This window comes from Rhodnius prolixus, unplaced genomic scaffold (genome assembly GCF_049639745.1).
Source record: "Rhodnius prolixus isolate KJV_2025 unplaced genomic scaffold, Rpr scaffold_5, whole genome shotgun sequence".
NCBI classification, from domain to species: Eukaryota; Metazoa; Arthropoda; class Insecta; order Hemiptera; family Reduviidae; genus Rhodnius; species Rhodnius prolixus.
Window position 1 is genome coordinate 43396675 of NW_027411624.1, and position 16949 is coordinate 43413623.

The 16949-nt window shown below is 36.4% G+C and overlaps 1 protein-coding gene and 1 pseudogene across 2 annotated transcripts in view; both read right to left on the reverse strand.

The window, feature by feature from the left end:
* The window catches only part of LOC141457867 (uncharacterized), a 159120-nt gene that overhangs the window by 74951 nt on the left and 67220 nt on the right, over window positions 1-16949 (reverse strand). The window lies entirely within an intron of this gene.
* LOC141458301 (serine/threonine-protein phosphatase 5 pseudogene) lies at window positions 925-3225 on the reverse strand (annotated as a pseudogene).

Here is a 16949-nt window from a genome sequence, read left to right on the forward strand (position 1 = left end):
ATGTTTATTGAGATTTAGAAGGTCAAAGTTTTGTGGTTTTACAAATACGTTCAAATTTCAAACGTTTATATGTCTGTTTGTATTTCTTGGATTATAATGAATTCAACACTAAATTGTAGAGAAAAGATAGCTGTACAACCGACATAAATAGCGTTGTTTTGGTGTTCACAGTTAATGAGATATAGAAGGTCAAAGTTTTGTAGTGTAACAAATACGTTCAATTTGCAAACGTTTCTATCTCAGTTTCTATTGCTTGGATTAGAATGAATTCATCACCAAATTGTAGGGAATAGTTACCTGTACAAATGATATAAATAGCGTTGTTCTAGTGTTCATAGTTATTGAGATATAGAAGGTCAAAGTTTTGTGGTTTTACAAATACGTTCAAATTTCAAACGTTTATATCTCTGTTTGTATTGCTTGGATTATAATGAATTCAACACCAAAATGTAGAGAAAAGATCTCTGTTCAACTGATATAAATAGCGTTGTTTTATTTTTCATAGCTGCTCCACTATGTTTCCAGCCTTAGCCTGATTTTGATGAAAGTTTTGCTGGTAGTTTGGGCTTCTCTACGTGACATTAAACTTTTAGCCTGCTCTTACACCTACTAAGGGAAGTACTGCAATTGTTCAAGTTCTCTGATTTACATGAATAATTGTTGATTATTATAGTTTAATAGATATTACTGTTAATCTAAATTAAATGGTGTGCCACTTGAACAAATATTTTGCACAGTAAAATGGCCAGTATAAGGGTCAGTGGCTTATGATAAATTCTATAATATATATTTAAATAATTTTGGGAAGATCGCTTTAAATTTTGGATCTATTTGCTATATAAACATTGCAACCTTCTCTAAATTGCTAAGATTATTGAATAAAGTTTAATACATTTTTCATTCTTTTCCAATATTACGGAAATGACTAGAAATTTTGCAGAATTATTTGCTGTTTTATGTAAGATTACATAGAAATCTGGTTACCTTTCCGTTTCTCTGCGAAAATACCTGTAACTTGACAGAAAGCTATCCAATATCACTGCAACATACCCACAGACACATGTACACATATATATAATTTTTGTAAAAATTACTTTTTCTTACTCAGGTGAGCTGTGTAAAAACGTGGTACTTCTGGTGGAAAATTCGACATTGAATTGCATCACTTCCTGTAGGAAAAAGTAATTATATAAAGTGATAATAATTGTTCACATTTTTTGTTCTTTTTATGATTTATTAACTTAGCATACGGTGTATGGAGTCTGCATAGTGCAGGGCAGGAATGTTTGGATGGCGCTGAGCTTCGGTGATCACACGAGAGAACACTAGATCATGGCCAGTCAGCATGATATAGCTACCTTTATTGTCGTAAGTGTCACAGTAATTGGGCGCCGAGAATACGGTGAAGCATTTACCATTATGATGTTCAGCTATGCCTTGCAGTACCAATGCATGACTTCTAATAATATAGATAAGTTCATTTCTATTCAGGAAATCCTCTGTCACATCCGGTCCGAACAATATTCCGCCCATCCCGCGGAAGTTCTTCTGTTTACCATGCTCTTTTTGCGGATCTGACCATAGCATGTCCGTTATCTTTTGATCACCTTGTGGTGGCTCTAAGTCTCTTTTTAAATCTCTTATATGTTCTAGTGTTACGCCATCTTCACTGAATAGTCCACCATGTAATACTAAGACTTTTTTGTTGACACAATGCGCCAATGGCAGCCATTGAAAGATTCTGGTAAAAATCTGAAACATAATTGGTGAATATTTAATGCTAACCTCTTTTTCAAAACCAAATAACTTTGTTATAGCCAACGTTTCGTGATGTCCTCTATTTAAGAAGAATTTCTCTGGAAAGGCAAGTTTGTATGCAAACAATAAGATGGCCACTTCAACGCAAAAAGAGCCTTTACCAATAAAGTTACCATTAAAAAGATATTTTAGCTTGTTGGATGGGAAACCATTACGGTCCAAAATATGGCTCAAGTCGTAATATTGGCCGTGTATGTCACCACAAACTATTAGTGTCTCTTCAGTACCATTTAGTTCAATGTTTACCAACGATGGAACTGTTTTGAGTAAGACTTCCACTTCAAATAATATTTTGTAGACATACTTCCTGTGCAAGACGCCTCCTTTCTGGAAGTATTTCGTTAACGTCGACAAGAAACTTGTGGTTATCTTTTCCGTACGCAGCCTTGGTCCATCGTAGCTTTCTTCAATACTGATGGTCTTGTAGTTGACCAGATGTTCTACCGCATGATCGCTCATGTTATCAGTGATCGATGAGTCAAACATACTTTTCTTTAAAGCGTTTTGACAATGTAGGTATTTACACTTTATCTTCTTAGATTTTGGACATAATTTCATCAATTGTTCCAAATCTTCCAAAGCGTTCACTATCATGCCAAGACCAAGATAGGCGGCCGCTCGCCGATGATACGCCCTTTTGTAACGCTCGTTCAATGCTATAGCTCTGTTAGCATCGTCTAAAGCTTTACCATAGTATTCCATTTTTTGAAATGCATAGCTACGATTACAATGAAAACTTGGATTATTTGGAAATTTACTGATAGCAACTGTGAATAGATCGCCTAATAGTTTGAATTTCTTTCCCTGAATAAATTCTAGAGCTTTTCTTCTTAAATGTTGCAAGAATTCGTATGGATCGTATTCGTGATCTAAGAATAAGCTTTCTCTTTCTATAAATGGCATCTGCGGCGCATGTGGTAGCCTCGGTGTAAGGGGACGTGGTTTTTCTTTTCGTTTCGACATACCTGGTACACGCAAAGGAGGAAGAGGCGTTTGTTTTGGTCTAGCCGACCACATTGGCGGTTGTAAAAATATTTTCACAGCTTTATGTCTTCTTTTTGGTACACGGATTCGTACACTTGATGATTTCAAGGCTCCATAGACCGGTAGCGGATGTATGTTAACAGACTTGACAGCTGCTTTGTCGTGTTTACGTTTTTGAAAAAAGTCACTAACCGAATCATCTTCGCCTCCAGTACCTGTGCGTAAGGTCGATCGTGACCCTGGTTCGTTAACTAATTTTTTCATAACGTAAAGCTGATCACGATAAGGAGTCGGTGGTTTTCTCATTTTTTTTTTAACAAAAAAACTGTGTAACTACTACACGCAAAAATTACAAAAATTATAATAACTAAGTAAATACTCAAATAAATAGAAATCCAGTAATAACATTCATGTTTATATTTAACACATACTCTCATAATTTTAAACGTTACTTAGTAACTGTATTTAAATTATTATTATAGTTGGTAGAGCACTCAACTTCACTCTGCATTCCACTGAGATCAGGCTTTCATTCTATTTTTATTTTTAAATCTATGGTAAATACTCCCACGACTTCCCCCTTTAGTTGCCTTGCTTTCCCTTAGCCAAGTTGGAAAAAATATTTCGATCATGAGGAACTGGACCAAAATTTAGTTAATTTTCACCCGTAGGTGGTAAACGTTTAGTGAGTCCAAACAAGTGGCTTCCGCAAATGGTTTTTTTTTTTGGAGGGGGTGTCTGTGGAGTGTGTGTGTGTTTAAAATTTGATAATTAAGTTTAAGTAGCGCTAGTTTTTCACCTAACAATATCTTTTTTTTTGGGAAACTCAGTCTACTAGTTGTACGTAGAATTGATTGATTGATTAATTGATTTTTACTAAATCGATTTTTCACTTTATCGGTTGGTTTTTTTTCCTCAAAGATTTTTGTAATTTCCCTTAGTCGATTAATCGTCCCTCCTATCTAAAGTACCATTTTAACGAATCGATTTTTTTTTTATTTTTTATTTTTTTGGAACTATTATCGATATCGGCTGGCAACGATGTTTTTTTTTTAAACTAGGTGTACTAATCTGTCTATATGCTGATGTGTAACTTCCATTTGAATCATTTTTCAGTAAAGTTCGTTTTAGGGCGATTATGGAGAAGGGTTAGCCCTATTTTTCTCTTAATACCATTTCTGTAAGCGGTGCAGTTTTCCACACATACAAATCTACTAATCGATTATTTTATTAGTAATGTACGAGGGGGTCGTTTGAAAAGTCCGTGCAAAAATAAAAACTACTTAATTTTTTGGGGTAAACCTTTTTTATTTTTCAACATAGTCTCCTTTTAGGCTTATACACTTCGTCCAACGCTGCTCTAGTTTGTTGATCCCTTCCGAATAATAGGATTTGTCCAAGTCTGAAAAATAGCCATTCGTTTCTGCAATCACCTCCTCGTTTGAATAAAATCTTTTTCCCGCCAGCCATTTCTTCATATTGGGGAACAAATAGTAGTCCGAGGGAGCCAAGTCTGGAGAATAGGGGGGATGTGAAACGAGTTGGAACCCTATTTCCATTAATTTTGCTACCACAACTGCTGAGGTGTGAGCTGGTGCGTTGTCGTGACGGAAAAGGACTTTTTTTGTGGGCCAATCGTGGGCGTTTTTCTTGCAGCTCGGTTTTCAAACGGTCCAATAACGATGAATAATATGCACCTGTAATAGTTTTACCCTTTTCCAGATAGTCGATGAGGATTATTCCTTGCGAATCCCAAAAGACAGTCGCCATAATCTTTCCGGCCGAAGGAACGGTCTTCGCCTTTTTTGGCGCAGATTCCCCCTTGGTAACCCATTGTTTAGATTGTTCTTTGGTCTCAGGAGTGTAGTGATGTATACATGTTTCATGCACAGTGAGGAAACGACGCTTAAAGTCCTGCGGATTCTTCTGGAACAGCTGCAAACCGTCCTTGCAACACTTCACACGATTTCGTTTTTGGTCAAGCGTGAGCACTCGCGGCACCCATCTTGCGGATAGCTTTGTCATGTCCAAATGTTGATGCAAAATATTCGAGATGCCCACAGCACTACCAAGCTCACGCACCTTCACTCTTCTGTCATCCATCACCATATCATGGATTTTATCAATGATTTCTGGAGTAGTAACCTCAACAGGGCGTCCAGAACGTTCAGCGTCACTTGTGCCCATATGGCCACTCCGAAAATTTTGAAACCACTTATAAACTGTTCTAATCGAAGGTGCAGAGTCACCATAATGTTTATCAAGCTTCTCTTTAGTCTCCTGAGGCGTTTTGCCTTTCATAAAGTAGCGTTTAATCAACACACGAAATTCTTTTTCTTCCATTTTTTGAAAATCACTCGACTTCCTCGATTCAAACGAATGCCAAACACAAAGAAATAGACCGATCTGGCTGAAACTTGGTGTGTGTTCTTCCAAGAGATGCTACTAACTAAACATAACCTCGATACGCGCCAGTGGTGCTGTCTCTCTGACTTTGCACGGACTTTTCAAACGACCCTCGTATTTTTGTAACAATAGTTTTATGAAAGATATCTTAATGTTGAAATTTAAATACCTTAATATTTATTAAATAATAAGTAAAGTAACTACAGTGAATGATTTGTGAACTGACTGAGGGGCAATGAGTTAGGCCTTCCTAGGCAATTTGGGAGAGCAACACAAATAAAATGACATCAAATAAAGGAAAGGGACGGGTGGGAAACGCTATGAACATCCAGAACACCTTCACTTCAAAAGAACAAATATATTTATATTTTCAATTTGGTAAAAGTACAAAGAAAATACCATAAGGTCTAGACCATAATTACTTATTACAACTTTCAGTTCAGAACCCTATAACCAGACATATAGATAACATCTGCACGTGCTTGGCCTTTAATGTTCTACAATTAAAACACTGTTGGGAATGATACAGGAAGACGATGGCCATAAAATTTCAATATTAGTCTGATATAGAACTCTTGGCAGGGAGGGATACTTCGGCGTTGGCGGTGCCACATGGCTGGACATGGCTGCAATCGTCGTACAAAGTCTAAGGATCCTGTGAGAAGCCCCACAAGGGCAACTGGCTCGAAGCTCCCAGGCAAACGCTAGAGCCTCCTCTCCGTTGTCTTCTCCAATGCTGCCAACTGGACAATGTTGTGCTAAAAGATAAATTCTAGGCCGGGGGGGCTGCACATCCCTTCGAAGATCGAACATACAGTATTGCTTCTTAATTAATGAGACGGGTGTGTACCTGGGTGTTTCTTTTGCAAGGTTCCACTATATTGGGTTCGAAATTGTTTTTCTTTCGACCCCCCCTGGCTCAGCCCCTGCTTTTGTTAAATAGACCCCCTGGGGGTTCTATATAGACCACTTTGGCGTCCTCTGCTCTAGGCGGCCTCTTAAGAAGAAGGAGAATCGCCGTACTGGTCCACTTTTCTAGAGTTAATGACAGAGTAGGAAAAAAAAAAGAAGTTGAACTAGATTTAGGTACCAGCAAAGTGGTAGAAAGAATGTCGAATTAAAGTGAATCTATAGAATGCACATTCAGCAGATCTGTGCTACAGAACCAGCCTCTTCTTCTACTTTCGCCCTATTCCTCTATTCTATAATCACAATACTGGACATATAATTTTATCAGCGCAAACCGATAATAGTCTATAAGAGTCTATAACAACATTATTCTTACAATTTACCTGTAAGTGACCTATTCTGCTACAAAATACTGGCAACAATAGATTCCCCAGTACATTATGTTGCGAACGTGATCAATTTTTGTTTTTCCAAAAAGTAGTTCACGCTGGGGGTTTCCGATCTTTGCACAGCTGTCTAAATCACTCGATTAATTCTTAATAAGTCGATTAATTCTTAATTTAAGTTTGTAAGTTAAGAGAAAAATTGATGAAGCAAGTAAGGAATGGGTCAAAATAAAATATTCTTTAGATTATTGCTTTTTTTTACTTCCTTTAACTCTACCGTATTCAGGAAAGGTAAAAGATTTTACGACATTTACGACCGGAAATGGCCGTTTTTAGCTCCCTGCTAAGTACGAAACGTGTGGTTTTTCACAAATTGGTCTGTATGTTCGTATGTATCCAGCAATTAAAACAAAACACGCAGGAAATTGAGATTTATTATTCTACCTCAACCGGATGACACAATAAGTTTGTACTCACTGTTCAATAAACTAGACTGAAGCTTTTTCTTCTCCACTTTTTTTTTCAAAGATTATCTTAGAAAGCGGCTCCAACCATTTAGTTTGAATCTATTCATACAGCCAAGATTCTGTAACTGTTTTTCTTTTCTGAAATTTTCTTTGCTGGAAAAATTGTTTTAAACGCCTGAAGATGGCTTAAATAGTTTTCCTCGTAAGTGCCATCTTGGGTGGGGTGGGGTGGGGGGAATGTGTTGTTCTTTACGTAAAGCAGAGTTTAAATATGGTGCTGAAATGTCGAGATGAAGAGAAATTCTTCTGCCGTAAGTAGTCTGTCTTTACCATCATGGGAGACCAGCTTTATAACTTGTATTGTGATTATCTTGTTATTTAATTAGTTATACAGCCATTCTTAACCTCAATCTTTCCTATAATGCTACATTTCGGTGTAATTTACGGTTCTACAAACAGAAAATAAGGCTCCAAAATTTTGGAAGTTTGAAGAAACTTGAGAACGGAAATAAGGAGAAAGTCGTGTGAGTGTTCACGTCAGAGGTTTTAGAACGGAAGTGGCTGTGGTACTGTAAACAGACTATTAAGATTCAACTTCCGGTTATATTTCCTCGTTTTTTTTTTTTGTTTTTTTTAACGTAAATAAGATTTTCAATTTTTTAGTTTTCAAAGGAAATGAACATTTTGAGGTGTGCCTTGTGTTCGAAATAAAGAGATATTTATAGATTGTGTTTGCGTGAGACGGAAGTAAGAATTTTTCGAGAGACAGACATTGTGCAGAGACTTTCGCTTCCTGCTGGAAAGGAAGAAGGATTAAAAAAAAAAAAAGGAAATCAAATTGACAGTTTGTCGTACTAGATAGCACACCGGATGTGCAGATACACGCACACAAAAAAAAATCCAAATTTGAAAGTTGGGCGTTTAAATAATTTTTTTTTTGTTGTTGAAATATTTTTTTATATAAAATAAATACGTAATAAAGACAAAGAAAAAGAATAAGGTTGATCGATTTCCGGTCCTTAACGTTCGTACTTCTGGGTGAACTACTGACCTTCATTCAGAGTCGAGCCCATTTTAGTAGCGGCCAGCTGATCAATTCAAGATTCTCTACTCACGAGAGTAGATGGTTGGTTACCTAAAGCTTTAAGCTCCTTTCAAGTAATAAGTAAGTAAAGATTGTTTTAAAAAAATATCAAATATGTGTTTTTTTGTATCCCTGATCGGTTTCGGACTTTCGCCCATCTTCAGAAGTACTTTAACCAGTTCTACTGTACAAGTTTTCAAATTCACTTATTATGTTAACTTCTCGCACAACATTTGTTGACTAAAACCCTTTTCAAAGCCCTAAAAGGTATTTTCCCAGAAAGATGACGAAAGTAGAACCAAAAAATATACCGGAAGTAATTTGGGAAATCCAGGAAAATCTCGAAAAAACGTGAACAATCCGCTGACCAGCGGGGGCTACTTTCGGTCCAGAAGTTAGCACTGTGTATTATACTTAGAGAGAATCTACTCACTTCCGTAGTAGATTAGTCAGGGGCGGCTCTAGCTCGTGTAGCGCCCATGTGCAATGAAACCCTGGCGCCCCCTAGGCCTGACCCCCCCGCCGCTTTATAGTATAAACTTTAATTACGTGAAATAAGGTTGATTTTAAGTTGAACAAAATGGTTGAAAAAGGAGCCGCTCTCGTTTGACACCGCCGCACTACCGGCGCCGCGCTGTTTGGCCGCTTCTAAACTTTAAATACGTCAAATAAGGTTTATTTCGAGTTGAAACAAAATGTTCGAAAAAGAAGCCGCCCATAGGGCGCTCGCGTTTGATAACTCCCGCCACCGTGCTGGCTGGCCGCTTCTGTCATATCATTGTTGTACCATGATGGTCCAAGACGATGCGCCGCGGCGCCCCCTGAGACGGCGACGCCCGTGTGCATTGCCCACCCTGCACTATAGGTTAAGCCGCCCCTGAGGTTAGTAATGTATTAATTGTTACAAATTGGTTGGAGTAAAACTTCTTGTTCAGGTTACAATAATTCAGTGTAATGTGAGGTTACAAATTCTAGTTTGTTTTTTAGTTTTTGTAAAAGAATTAAAGATTTCGATGCTACTTGACTAAACTTCGTCCATTCCATCTTTGGCGTCAAAGCATGTAATATTTTGTGCGTATGAAATGTGCAATAAATAAATTTATTGGGTGAATAAAGAGGGAGAAGAATTGGATGTCAGAAACTATAACAGTAATAAGCCAAAACAAAATGGCGAACAAGCTGAACAGCTGGTCAATGGGTTGCAAGAATATGCACCAATTGTTACGTCATCATTAACTTCTAACACTCTAATAAAATTAATTACTAAAACCATTTGACTACTTTTTTTTTGGTTGGCGAGGGGGGGGGCAAATTTTAAATTTTCAAGAAATTTTGAGAACAAATACTTACGGGGGCCAAAATAAGTCGTGTGGGTATTTGTTAATTTTTTTAACTTTTATTTGGTAAAGAATCTAATTTTACGGAATGTTATTTGCCTCTAATTCTGTGTTTATATGGTTACAAATAAAAGCAGGAATTAATAGCGGATTTAATTTATGCAGATTTGTAAATGGTTGGCTAAACTTATACTACCTAATCTAACGTAAAATAATTTTATTAGACGTAATATCCTCTGCGCATGAGATAATAAGCGAATTCCTTCTTCTTCTTCTTTTTGGACCATGTAATCTTCTCAAACTATAATTTTTTATTGCTATGATTAATTACGTAATAAAAATAATAATCTGAAACGGTACTAATAATAGTTAAATGGTTTTAGTAATTAATTTTATTAGAGTGTTAGAAGTTAATGATGACATAACAATTGGTGCATATTCTTACAACCCAGTGACCAGCTGTTCAGCTTGTTCGCCATTTTGTTTTGGCTTATTACTGTTATTGTTTCTGACATCCAATTCTTCTCCCTCTTTATCTTCTTTCTCTTCTTTTACTTCATAGATACCAGCATTACCATTAAATTGGAGGGCGTTTTCCAAATTTTAGAGTGTAGTCTTAAAAATTGGGTTAATACTCGTTCAACTTAATCGAAAGAAAGAAGTGTAAGAGCAGGTATGTCCGGGATTTTGCCTAGAGGATTTAAAATGATGAAATTGAAGGATATAGGGAAGTGTTTGGGATTTAAAAGCGTGGAACAGGAAGGCTCCTAGGAAGTGATAGTGGCGGAAGTCAGGGAAGAGCCAGTTTAACGATACGTATGATTGGGTGATCTGAGGTTTTTGGGTATTATGAAGGTTAAACGTAGAAAACAGTCTGTTAAACGCTTTACTTTTGTCTTCGAGAGGACTAGGGCAAACATAATCCAGTAGTAGTTAAAGAGCCCTATTCTAGAGGACCCCAAAGATCGTTGATTAAAACCTTTGAAAGTTGTGCGTTGATTGTTGAACACAGCACCGTACTGGAGATGGATTGGCTCAGTAACTTCGGAGTACCTAGATGCTTATGTTAGCTTCTTTGCACTTGTTCACTACATACCACTTAAATTCAAACTGTAATTGTGATGAAGTTTAGATTCCCCCCCTTCCACCACGATCAATTACAAAAAAAAATTATCTTAGCTGTACTTAGTCTAAAAGATCTGTAACCATGGCTACTGCTGCTGCTGCTGTCGGCGCACATTTCCTCTTCTTTCCAATGAATGAAGCCTTTGTGAAGTTGCACATTATTGGATTCATGTTCCGGTTCGTGTACGGGGCTTAGTGAACCATCACCTTGGAGGACCAATGATCATCTAGGCATGTCTTTCGGTTCACTGCATTATTTTCACATCCTTTACCACAAATAGATAGTTATTTAGGAATTCTTAGGATAGTTCTGGATGAATGGCCGACAATATTACTTCATTTTGGCACGAGCGCTAATTATAATTACGTAATATAATCGCCTAATTTGGTTAAATCTTTGAAAAACTATATTGACCAGGATACTACAGTGACTGATACGTTTGCTTCAGACTCGTTGTACTATTTAGTACAACTGTATAAACCACATCATACTGTTCCTAAATCCGCACATCATAACATTGAAATGATTCCTTGCTGGGAAATCTCCCCAACAGCTAGCTGTTCTAATACAGAGTTTTCTAGAAAAGAAGTAATGGTTATGGCTATCTATGGGTTTATAATGAATCTATAAAAGTTTAAATTATCTTAAAAAGCAAAAAACAATCAATTAAGCAAAAAACTGTACTTCCGTTTATGACGTTTTTGTCTAACTCGGAATTTTTAGTAACACATTTGATGCTCCTTAACAGTAGAGCGAATATACTCATCCTCACTTCCGGAATTTACCCTTAATTGAATTTTCCGGTAAAAATGTTTTTTAAAAAATATTTATGAGCTTCTATGTTCGTAATTTCATAGAACTAGAACTGGAAGGCTTCTCACAGATGGTCTGCTTAATATTGAGAGCATTCATCGTTTAAATATGGCAGCGCTATCTCGTAACAGACTACTTCACTGTTAGTTCTACAATTACTCACTAGGTATTTTATTACTTAAAATGTTGAGTTAAGGATAATAAATTTCATTTATTTCCTTTCAGAAAATGGTTACGAGTACATTTCAAAGTATTTAGAAAGGATTTTTATTTTGTATTTATGGATTCACTTGGATGTAACGGTATATGTATGTGCATACATTAACCTTTCTAATGGCAAGGTTTGCCATTTATTATTATTTCATTTATACTGGAACTGCACACAAAACACCTGGTGATTCATGATTGCATTTTTCAACTTTAAAGCAGAATACTCGGTTGTAACAACCAAGGTAGAATTAGAATATCATTTTCTGTAAAACAAATTTAATTGTTACTAACATCATGCAGTTAGTAGAACCGTAAATTATGTTGAAAGAAAACGTTAGAGTTGTCTTGGCCTGTGCACTTCCCGGCACAGTGCTAAAACTCACGTTTCCTTGAAAAAATTATTCAAATAAAAGTTTGTAGACGAGGAAGTTTGGTTAATAACCATTTTTGAGAAAATTTCGCGAAAACTATAAAGTATTACTTCTGGTTAAGGAATTTTTTTAAAAAATTGAAGTTGCAGCATCTCTTTTTTACTTTTCCTTAATGAGAAACATTCTTAAAAAGGCAGTAGGTGTTTAGGAGGAGAAAAATGGAAAAATCTAGTCAGTAAAATATTGCTTTCGGTTGATCGATTTCAGTGTAAGAACGATGGTAGTAGCTATACCAGATTCCTCGTTTTTGAGATCAAGATAGACAAAGAAATTCCTAGAAAATATCTTTCCTGATTCAAAGGACCATATTGACGGTTTCATCACCATATTGAACGACCCCGATACTCCTCTTTCAAGTACTTCGAGAAAGAAGACAAAAAAAACGTTAGAGTAAAAAAAAAAAAACGTTTTTTTAGAAAATCGCGAAAAACGTCCCAGTCATAGTAAAAGAAAGTTACTTCGAAGTAACTTTAAAAACGTTCAAAAAAAAAATAACAAACTGCAAATTACTTTTTAAAACATTGCTCAAGAACTTTTAAAGTGAATTTCAAGGTCATAAGAAAGTGAATTTACTGTTTTTAGTCAATTATCCTGGGATAATGTTAACAATGATATAGTCATATCTAGGCAGCAATTCGGTAAATATGACTCTTAAAGTCAATATACGTTTTTACTTAACTGTACATTCAATCTTCCCTTGACATTTATTAGTTAGCTACATTAAATGCTAGGTTATTCCCTTCCTAATGGTTATCTGTGTGTTTACATCTGGCTGCCATCATACTTGGTTTGCTTTATCTCCTTTTTGATTCCTTTGGCACCACACTGATGTAGGTCCACGAGTTGTGGTGTCATTGAAGATGAAGTGTCCCAGCTTCTCATGATTAAGTCCAGAAGTTCTGAATCTGATCTAGAGTTGGGGCTTCTCTAAAGAAGTTGTTGGATTCACGTCTCTACTGGGTCCAAAGAAGGCTTCTGATAAACAATTCACATCAGTCAGAGGAAACCCTTCCAGGAAGAAAGAGGGCCAACGTAAGGGATAGCATAACCACTTCTTGGATGCCAATATCTTCCTCCGCAAGCCACTTTTAAAAAGGGTTATCTGTTTATCTTCCGTCCACAAGCTTCTTACCTAACATCCATTTCTTTCGCCTTCAATCTCTACCGACTGACACTCATTGAGGATTCTTGAGGTGAAGAGATTATCCAGTCAACGCAATCTTTCGTCTTTCTCTCTGGCGAGCTGCACATGATCGTCTAAAAAGGAGCCTTTTAGACAGTCTGCCCTTCTTTGATTCTCTTCCCCATGATCTAACCAGCGAAGACAACCTAACTAAATAAAGATCGTGATGTCTTCTTCCTTGTACCGCTGGTACTGGAAATCTGCCCATGGCTCAGTAATACTGCCAAGTCCATACTTTGAGGCTGCTTTCCTTCTAGTTTGTTCCTAGACCAGACTTGTTAGAACTGTTTCACTGGGGCAAGACTTATTTCTTGTTTTCTATGAATGTCCGCAGAGATATCAACTGGCAGCGTTCGGTTATGAGCTAGCAAGGCTTTTTATGTTAATGTTGACAATTTCTATCTTCATCTTCAGTCAAAAAAATCCTAGTGAATCGTTTACAGCTTTACAATCTTAAAGTAATAACCACAAAACCTTTTAGAATGTAAGAAAACAAAAAGTATTATTAAATGAATTCACATAAATTAAGAAAACATTACAAATTTTATACTGTCGAGATACCGTGACCAACAAACAAAAATATTCCCTTGCAACTTTTGCAAAGTCTGTCAGTCTGTGTTGTGAGTATCCATCTTCCAGGTGAACTGCATGTAAACGCGGCTTCACTTCTCTGCGTCGTCACGTTTCTTTGTTGTCGACCTTGTCGTGACCCGTCCTCGCACTTTCTACCCTGGTCACACTTTGGACAACACAAATCGGGTGCCCGTAATTTTTTTTCTTACTTCTAGAGAAGTTATTGCAATAGCATAGACTTTTGAGGTTTAGTATTCACCTGAAATATACGTTTTAAGGTAGCTGGAAGTCTGAAAAAATGATTTGTACAGATGGGTGTTGGTGTGTGTAAGTAGGTACAAATCAACTTGAATCCGAAAATTTTGGAAATATTCTAATTTGATGTTTCGAACCAGCATCACCGAGGTTTACAATTCAAGGCTCTTAAGATAAGAGGAGATTAAGTTGGGTATAACTTCCAACTTAGTACTTCTGATGGATTCCCTGGCGACTATGTTAATTGCAGCACGTAGCGAGAATTCCGATTATACCGTAGTCCCATCGATGGCCTCATCAATAAGGGAGGTACAATATAGGTTGGTTAGGCGCCAGGTCATGAGTGAGCTGGTGAAGAACTTAGATCAGCATAGAAAAGGACTAAAACTCCTTTAAATAAGAAGTACAGAAGCACTGGCAGAGGTAAAACTATGAGAAATGCTTCCAGGACTCTTGTGTGCCCTAATCCTTTAGAGTTGAGATAGAGGCCTTTATTTCCGTGAAAGAAAACGATCTATTGATAATAGAGGCACTTCCGGTAAAGGGAAGAGATCTCCTACTCGATTTCAGCGCCAGATTTGATCCTCTTAAGGTACTTTAGATACCCTTTGTTTTAAAATTGTTCTTTATCGATGGTTCCTAAAAAAAATTGTTACAAATCTACTTAGGCCAAGTTTAAAGGATATCAATGGAGTCGTTTTTTGGGAAATCTCAAAAAAAAAGAAAGCAAGTAAAATGCTACATCATTTTTTATCGATTTTTACCATAGCCTCAAAAATTGCGTTGGCATTTAAACACATAACACGTTTCGGCGATTTTTCGTTTATCAGTTAACGTAGGGACACAAACTAACAAACAAACAGACGATTTTTGAAAACCACAAAGTCTTTTCCACTCAGGGAACCGGATGTTTCAACGAAATATCAAAATAAATAAATCTGCTTTTACTGATTGATTGATTTATAAAAATAAATAAATGGCTATTCTGACTTTTAACCTGTTATTCACAAACTCGTTTGAACGATTAACATGTTTCACAACTAGTTCAACCGGAAAAAGAACAAAAAATCAATCAATGAATAAATTGATTGCATAAATATTACAAATCATTACTCAGGAAAGGAGAAAACATATTACAATAAATCGATGATTGACATGTTTGCAACTTATGTATTTTAAAGTGAGGTGCCACATTAGATGGAGGTTACCATTTTCATCGTTCTGTTATAACTTTATTATGACGCGCTCGCGCCTTTTTTCACTCACTTAGAAGGTTATTATGTTTATTTGCTGTCGTCATTGTGACTTATTGGTGAACAGAGTGTTATTGTAGGTTTATTGTTTTTACGTGTTGTTTCACAAACTATAGTCATCAGTTTATTGTTATTGTTTAGTTTTCTGTAATTATTTCACGGTTTGAAAGTTAATTTATGAAAAAAAGAAATTACTGTAGGTGGTGAAGTTATGGAAGCTGGCCTATTCAAGTATCCCACGCTAATTCTATTTAGCTGTAGCCGTGATCTTTCAGAAAGCTACTTGCATTACTTGCAACATTATCCACCTAAGTATTTTCCAATCTAAGAACCTAGATTCTGCCCTACTGGTTATTTGAAAAGTACTCGTTTGAGATCAGCAGTTCACTGTATATCGCGATCTCCTGGACATCTGATCATGAGGATATATGTACTAAAAAGGATGAGAAGGTACTGTGCGTAGATTTCCGATTTTTAGAAAATTCCACCGAAATATCGGTTTTGAGATACCCTGTAAAAAAGAAAAAGAAGGTGGATTTAACAATTTTCTCTATTCATTACCTGAATTTGCTGGCTTTTATCACTTCTAGGTCAGTAAAGGGTACTTTTCCGTTAGCCGGGCGCAAATGTCGCCAATTGTGAACCAAACGCGAGCCAAGTCAACGGAAAAAAGTCGAAAACGTTCAACTATAAACAAATATTAATTAATAGTAAGCAAAACAAGTTCAACTATAAACAAATATTAATGAATTGTAAAGAAAACAGTTTTACCCAATACTGTTTTTCGCTTGCGCCCGGCTAACGGAAAAGTACACAGTAAAGTTTTCTAGCAATTCTCGGGAAGCTATTGAGGGCTAGGATTCCCAGCAAAGTTACATTTCTGCATAGTGTGGGGGTACCAATTAAAGATGTTCAACGTATTGAGAGTTTGAAGAGCACAGTTGAAAGCTCGAGAGAATAGTCGTGCGAGTATTTGGGACGGATATCCGGTGGAAATTGGAAATAAAAATTTTTTAAATGGTCTCAATTACTTCCTGTGTTAAAAGAAGTAATAAAAAACATCTCTAATCTTGCTTCCCCTACACTTTGAATCTGTGGGTTTCTTCTTCAAATCTTGGCTACCAGAAAGACAGAGGTAACCAAGAATGGTAACCCATTATACTGCGCCAAATGGTTTGTTACCAAATTTACAAATTCATTCCTAGTGTCATCACCACCTTCAGCACTTCCGAGAAATGTGCAGAGAACAGTCCCACACCCAAAATTAAGACGCAATTGTTCCGTTAAAATAATAAAAATTAATTGTTTCCGATGTTTGATTGTTCATTGTTGTTAACATAATGTTGGTGATTGGTTTCAAGTTATCTTTCAAGTTGAAGCATTATTATAGCTTTCCAGTAAATTCGTTTCCGTAAATTGATGTAAAAGAATATCTTGCGAGGGTTCGTACTAGTTTTTAAAAAATATAAACTATACTATGTGGTATCAATTGTATATTAGAATTTAGAAAGTGCTACACAATTCGTGAAGACATATCACGAACTTGGTGCTGTCTACGGCAATCTCTTGAAACAAAAAAAAAGGGACCTGGTAACAGCGTTACGTTTATAAAATGGAAAAAATTTATGTTTTTTTTGTAAACTGGTCGTTTTAATAAAAATAAATTCATGACTGTATTTTTTATAATTTATTTGTCTTACTTTTTGAATTTTGA